Consider the following 7,102-nt stretch of genomic DNA (forward strand, 5'->3'; position numbering starts at 1 on the left):
TACCAAGGATCAAACCTTCACCCCCTGAAAGCGTGAAGTCTTAACCACTGGATTGCCAGGGAAGTTCTACCCTCCCCACCTTGGTTTTGTAAATAGTCCTGAAGGGCTTTCTTGGTTTCTAGACTACTGAGATCTTGCTTCCGTGTGTAAATTGAGTCCAATTTCCTAAAGAGATGGAAGTCAGGCTTTACATCCCAGTAATAGGGAAGAAATTTGATTGGGAATGGCTGGGTTACCATCTAACACTGACATGTCATTTTCCCCTGACCAGGCTCAACTTCCATGCGTCCGGCTGGCTTTTCTTTCATGGTCTTATTTCTTTCCTTTCTGCCCTCTGCCCCTACTCCCCTCTCCTTGCAGGAGCAGAAACAAGAAACTCTTCCTCTAATCTCCAGCCTGGCAGGTTTTCCCTCCCCTGGAGTCCAGGTGCCTGTAGCATTAGCTCCTCAGTGGCTTTCCCCCAAGGAGACAGCTCCCTCCTTCCTCTTCCCAAAAAGGAATCATGGGGCCAGCTGTTAAGATTTCAAACAATTATTTTTTTCACGTCTTTACTCAACATGGGAAAATCTCTGAAGTTTAAGGTGGCACCTGGCTGTCCTGTAGTGCTTGTATTTTTTTCAAGGCTTTGTTCTGTCTGGAATTTTATTATAATAACTAATGATGGAATTTCTTTAATGGTCCAGTGGTTAAGATTCTGAGCTTCCAATGCAGGGGGGTCACAGGTTCAATCCATGGTCAGGAAATTAAGATCCCACATGCCACATGGTGTGGCCAAAAAGCAAAACAAACAAACAACCACTACAACAAAAAACTAATGGGAATGAACATACCTTGATGTTTACATAATTTTAATAAATCATCTTCAAAATGATAAAACATTAGTAATCAAATAGAGATTCACTCAGTCATATCCAACTCTTTGGGACCCCACAGACTGTAGCCCGCGAGGCTCCTCTGTCCATAGGATTTTCCCAGGCAAGAATATTAGAATGTGTTGTCATTTCCTCTCCCAGGGGAATCTTCGCGACCCAGGGATCAAACCCATGTCTCCAGTATTGGCAGGTGGATTCTTTACCACTGAGCCACATGGGAAGGCTAGCTTCTATCAATGATTCACACCAAAAGGTGGTTCAATGAAGCAGCTATGATGAGGCAGTACTAGAATTCAAAGGGGAATCAGGTACCCTTGAAACTCAAACCTAATAATAGTAGAAAACATCACCCACTCACAGCAATATACACAGATTTGAAACTGTTTCTTTGAGAATGTTTCTGTTTGGGGGGATAATTCTCTTATTTGAAGGCTCGAAGTAATGACAGGCAGAGAAGATGCCTCAGTGACCTGATAGCCATGCCCTGGAGAGACAGCTGAGAGAGGGGTCCCCAACCTCCGGGATCTAATACCTGATGATCTGAGGTGGAGCTGATGCAATAATAATAGAAATAAAGTACACAATAAATGTAATGCACTTGAATCATCCTGAAACCATCCCCACTTCTCCAATTCGTGGGGAAAATCTCCTTTCATAAAACTGGTCCCTGGTGCCAAAAAGTTTAGGGATATTCAAAGGAATGTTCCTTGTCCTTCACACCCACGCTGTTTGTCTAACTGCCCCATCTCACAAAGCTTTAACCTCCCCTAGCATCACACGCCTCTTCCCACGTTGAGGGGCAGGGTGCACACCAATGTTCAGGCCTCAGGTCCTCCCTGGGCGCTGGTGATCTGTCCTTCTCATCCTGGCTCTGTAAGGCACTCCCCTAAGTTTTTCCTGCTCCCCTGTTTCTCTAGTTCCTCCTGAATCTTCCTAGATAAACCTGTCTAAATGATGCAAGAACTTTCTATCTAATGAATCTGTGATTTTCTCCACTTTAATCACACCTGGGCTGTGTCTACCACACTCTCTCCACAGCTGCACTTGTCGTATCTGTTTCGTTTTCAGCTTTCTATTTTACACTGGAGTACAGCCGATTAACAATGTTGTGATGGCTTCAGGTGGACAGCAAAGGGACTCAGATGTATGTATTCATGTGTCCATTCTCCCCCAAGCCCCTCTCCCATCCAGGCTGCCACATAACATTAAGCAGAGTTCCCTGTGCTGTACAGTAGGTCCTTCATTATCCATTTTATTGTCAGATTTTATTTACTCCTTACTTTCTTTATGTCCCCTAAATGAATTTCCTCAAAATCCAGTTCCTCTCCTCTCAGGCCCCATAGCTAGTATTTCATTTTCACAATCACCTTGCCTCATGTAGGAGTGTGGTGGGCGGGGGGCGGGTGGCAAACTGGCCCAGTGGAGGGAGGGGGCCTTAGCCACCTGCAGTCTGCGGCCTGAACAGCCACAAGGCTCCCCCAGTGGCAGAGTGGTACAGACTCTGCCTGCCAAGGCAGGAGATGCAGTAGACTCGGGTTCGATCCCTGGGTCTGAAAGATCACCTGGAGTAGGAAATGGCAACCCACTGCAGTATTCTTGCCTGGAAAATTCCATGGAAAGGAGGAGCCTGGCAGGCTACAGTCCATGGGGTTGCAAAGAGTCAGCCAAGACTGAGCACGCACGCATATCATAGACACCAATGTTGAGTCAAACATCCCAGCTCACTTTTGGAGGGTTTAATTATGCCTTAATGCTCCTTATCATAATTAAGCAGAAATAGTGATTCTAATTAGCATATTTACAGAAATCACACAAGTATGCTTCCCTGGTGGCTCAGATGGTAAAGAACCCACCTGCAATGCAGGAGACCCAGGTTCAATCCCTGGGTCAGAAGATCCCCTGGAGGAGGAAATGGCAACCCACTCCAGTATTCTTGCCTGGAGAATTCCATGGACAGAGAAGCCTGGCAGGCTACAGTCCACAGGGTCGCAAAGAGTCAGACATGACTGAGCAAATAACACACAACTAGGTCCATATAATCGCACACTTCACCTACTCGTAGCTTAATGGTGTTCCATCCGTGTTTACTTTGCCCTGGTTTCCCTTTCAGCTTGAATGAGCACAACTTTTGAAGTCTTTAATTTATGACTGTTTTAACTTAAGCAAGCCCTGCTAGAGGGTGACAGATGGTAAATGTCAAAAACCCAGAGAGAGGGTTTCTGTTTAGCCTTTGATTTTTGTTTTGTTTTTTAAGCCAGAGAAATGTCCGATTGTGCTCATAGTTTGTCGGAGAAGGCAATGGCAACCCACTCCAGTGTTCTTGCCTGGAGAACCCCAGGGACAGGGGAGCCTGGTAGGCTGCTGTCTATGGGGTCACACAGAGTCAGACACGACTGAAGAGACTTAGCAGCAGCAGCAGCAGAAGGAGAAAATTATTTCTGTTCTCAAAACACTATAATAATAACAAAAGTAAAACAAAGAACATGGACTTCCCTGGTGGTCTAGTGATTAAGAATCTGCCTGCCAATGCAGGGGACGCTGGGTCAATCCCTGGTCCAGGAAGATTCCATATGCCCATGTGCCACAACCACTGAGCCAGAGCTCTAGAGTCTGTGCTCTGCAACAAGAGAAGCCATCTCAATAAGAATCCTGAGCACAGGAAGGTAAAGAATAGCCCCTGTTCACTGCAACTACAGAATGCCCAAGGGCAGTAACGAAGACCCTATGTAACCAAAAATGAGTAAATAAATAAATCCTTCAAAAAAATCATCATCACCATGATGGCACTGATAATGGTGGCAGTGATTATAGCAGCCACCAACCCAGAGGTACTTGTATGTGCCAGGCACTGTCTCAGGAAGTATTCCTACCTTATTATTTTTTGAGGGGGGTTATACAGTGAGGCATGTGGGATCTTAGTTCCCCCTACCGGGATCGAACCTGCACCACTTACATTGGAAGCTCAGAGTCTTAACCACTGGACCACCAGGAAAGTCCCGTTCCGACATTACTTTATTTAACCTTCATAATAACTTTAAAAGGTAATCGAAACTGCTTCCATTTTACAGAAGAGAAAACTGAAGGTAAGATAAACTGATAAATTTTTCCACTACTACTGTGAAGACATAAGCAGTAAGACCCAGGGTCAGAATTTGAATCCAGGACTCTCCAGCTTCAGGCCACACAGTGAGCTTCTCTATCCTGTGTCGCCACCTCTCCTGCCATATCATTATACAGTTATTCCACAACTGCAGTTAGTTTGTTCATAACAATATACGTTCTTAAAAACAGTACCCTGTTCTACCTATCTAAAACACAGAAACAATTTCCATTATGTAGGGGTAAACTACAGATTTTATCAATTATCAAAACTTCAGCCATTCCTAAAGAATTGGGAAATGAAAGTCTTTTTTTTTTTTTTTTTGGAAAGTCTATTTTTTAATTGCCCAAAATGAAAGTCTTGTTTTTTTGTATGTAAAATCCGTAAGGGTTTTTATGTGGTTGTAGCCTAAGGGAAGAGATACTGCTACGTTGAGAAGCCATTAAAGGTTTAATTTTTTTTTCCTTAAGAGATTAGGGAAGCTTTGCTCAGTAAATTGGTTTGCTTAAATTGTTTGTGAAAATTTAAAAATTCCCCAAGTTCCTCCAAGCAGAATCAGTTAGTTTCTTATCCTTGTTTCAACTGCTCTTTCTTTGTGCATGTTTCTCTTACAGGATAGTACTTCATATTCAGTGTGGTAACTATCTGTTTGTGTCCTGGGCCATAGGCTAGACTCCCAGAAAGTGGGGTTAAGACCATTGTACCCTTAGCAGCTAGCACATAACAGTATTTAATACATATTTACTGATTTAGTGAGTGAGTGTAAGTAGTAGAGTAAGAAGACATTTTACTTTTATATAATCGATGGCTCATTACAAGATTAGTGTTCAGTGTTTTGTGTGAATCCTGGCAACCCACTCCAGTACTCTTGCCTGGAGAATCCCCATGGTCAGAGGAGCCTGGTGAGCTACAGGCCATGGGGCTGAAAAGAGTTGGACACGACTCAGCAACTAAGCACAGCACAGTGCGGATCTCACTTAAAATGGACATTCAAGGAATTCCCTGGTGGTCCAGTGGTTAGGACTCCACACTTTCACTGCCAAGAGCAGGAGTTCAATCCCTGGTCAGGGAACTAAGAGCCCAAGTCACACGGGGTGGCCAAAAAAATAAAATAAATAAAATAAGATGGACATTCATTTCATTTTTCTGAGTTTATATGGAATGAAATCTATTTTTGCTGGAAGAGATCTTGTTTAACACCACTGGTAATAAAGAATACATGATAATAAAAAAGCATTTTCAGGGGAGAAAATTTGGGCATGAATGCTCGTAACTATATACATAAATAAACATCATTAATTCTGAAAAGTACAAAATATTTGACCCATTAACAGAATAGATAATAATGAAAACTGATGACTTTTCTGTTAAGTAAACAAAAACTTTGTTCCCTTTACCCAAAGCCATTTGAGATTTTTTAAATGGCAAATGATGAAAAAAAAATTAAATGCTTTTGTTTGCATATATTGAAATAACCAAACATCTTTTGTCTTTTATTCTGTGAATTACATGGACTGATTTTTTAATATTATGCCAACCTTACTCTCCTTGGATACATCCCACTTGGTCATCATGTATTATTCCTTTTTTATATCTTACCAGGTTTAATTTGCAATTTTTTCTTTAATAGAAAAACTGAAATTTACTATAACAAACTACTCCCTAAAGAAATGAAATACTAAGCAACAATGTGGCAACTTTCTTGTATCAGAACTATTCATCATCTTAAAATATGTGTGTGTTAGTTGCTTGCCGAGGTCCAGCCCCGGCTGATCCAGGGAGTTCGAAGCGGGGACGGTGTCGGCGAGGATAAGGATACAATAGCTTCAATTAGATATTAATTAGAGATGTAAAGAGTAACAGAATGAGGATAGCTCAGTAGGAAAATTCAGTGGAGAAAAGAGGCTGAGTAGCTTGGTTTACGCGGGAGACCAATAAAACTTCAAGACGAGAAGCTTGCACCACTTACGTAGGCCACAGGCATTCTTCCGTTCTCCCAAAGGAGAGGAGACACTGAGGCCTCCCCGGTCGGATCTTAGAAGCCTAGGCATAATTAGTAAGCATGGCGGGTTCTGAGCTCCATATGGAGACTCAGCCAGAGTTTGAGAGAGAGAGCGACATGGGGAGACCAGTATTTCGAGAAACTGATCCCAATTCTCTATTTTCCAGGGTCTGTTTTTATACACTGAGGTGTTATACAAAAGTCATGTGGGGTCAGCAGTCCTGACTTTTATCAAAGTCAGGTGCTTCATACAAATGTATACAGAGGTCTTAGGGGTGTTACATCATCTTCTGGCCAGGGGGCCTGCTGACGATTTATGACCCTCTCCTTGTGACAGCGGTCAGTCAACCAGGACACTTATTTCTCCAGGGGTGATTATTCTTCAAAAAGACTCCACCTTCTGAAGGTACCAGATAAAGTTACATTCCTATAGGGTGAGGGTGTAGTGGGTTTTAATTAAGGAAAGAATTTACTTAGCCTAAGGTCTAACATGATTAATATCAAAGGTTAATACTTATTTCTTCTATATATTCATTAATGTGTGTAAGGGCAGGGAATGTGGAGACTTAGCAACAAACATTGGCTCAACAAATGAAAAACCCTTCAGCAATACAATTTCTAATCAGCCCACTATACTTATACTAATGGTTTTCTAACTTTTCTAAGGAACCTGTTTTTAGAAGGTTTAAAGCATCTTGTGCCTCTCACGGTTGGGAGGCTGTGAGCAATCACATGTGGCCCGACAAGCCTGTCAGGCAGGCTAGAGAACCTTCAGAGGAGTTTGTAGGTTAAAACACCCTTGTCGCACCCAGGAGTTTTTGTTAACTGGAGCTCTAAGTTAACTCCTTCTCCAAACGAGGTGGTGGGGGACAGCCCCCCATAAAGTCAGAGGTGTAGGTGAGAGTACAAAGTAGTAAAGTAGGCAGGCTCTGGTTATGAGGGTAGATGCTCGAGGATTTCCAGGGGGACTCCTGGGGCTCGATCCCGCCTTTGCGTATGTCGAGCCTCCTTCCTCATGACCTTTGCCACGGCTGGAGTGCCTCACGCTGGCCTCCAACAGTTGCTCAATCATGTCCGACTCTTTATGATCCTGCAGACTGTATCCCACCAAGCTCCTCCAACCATGGG

This window comes from Bos indicus x Bos taurus, unplaced genomic scaffold (assembly GCF_003369695.1).
Source record: "Bos indicus x Bos taurus breed Angus x Brahman F1 hybrid unplaced genomic scaffold, Bos_hybrid_MaternalHap_v2.0 tig00011955_arrow_arrow_obj, whole genome shotgun sequence".
Classification (NCBI taxonomy): Eukaryota; Metazoa; Chordata; class Mammalia; order Artiodactyla; family Bovidae; genus Bos; species Bos indicus x Bos taurus.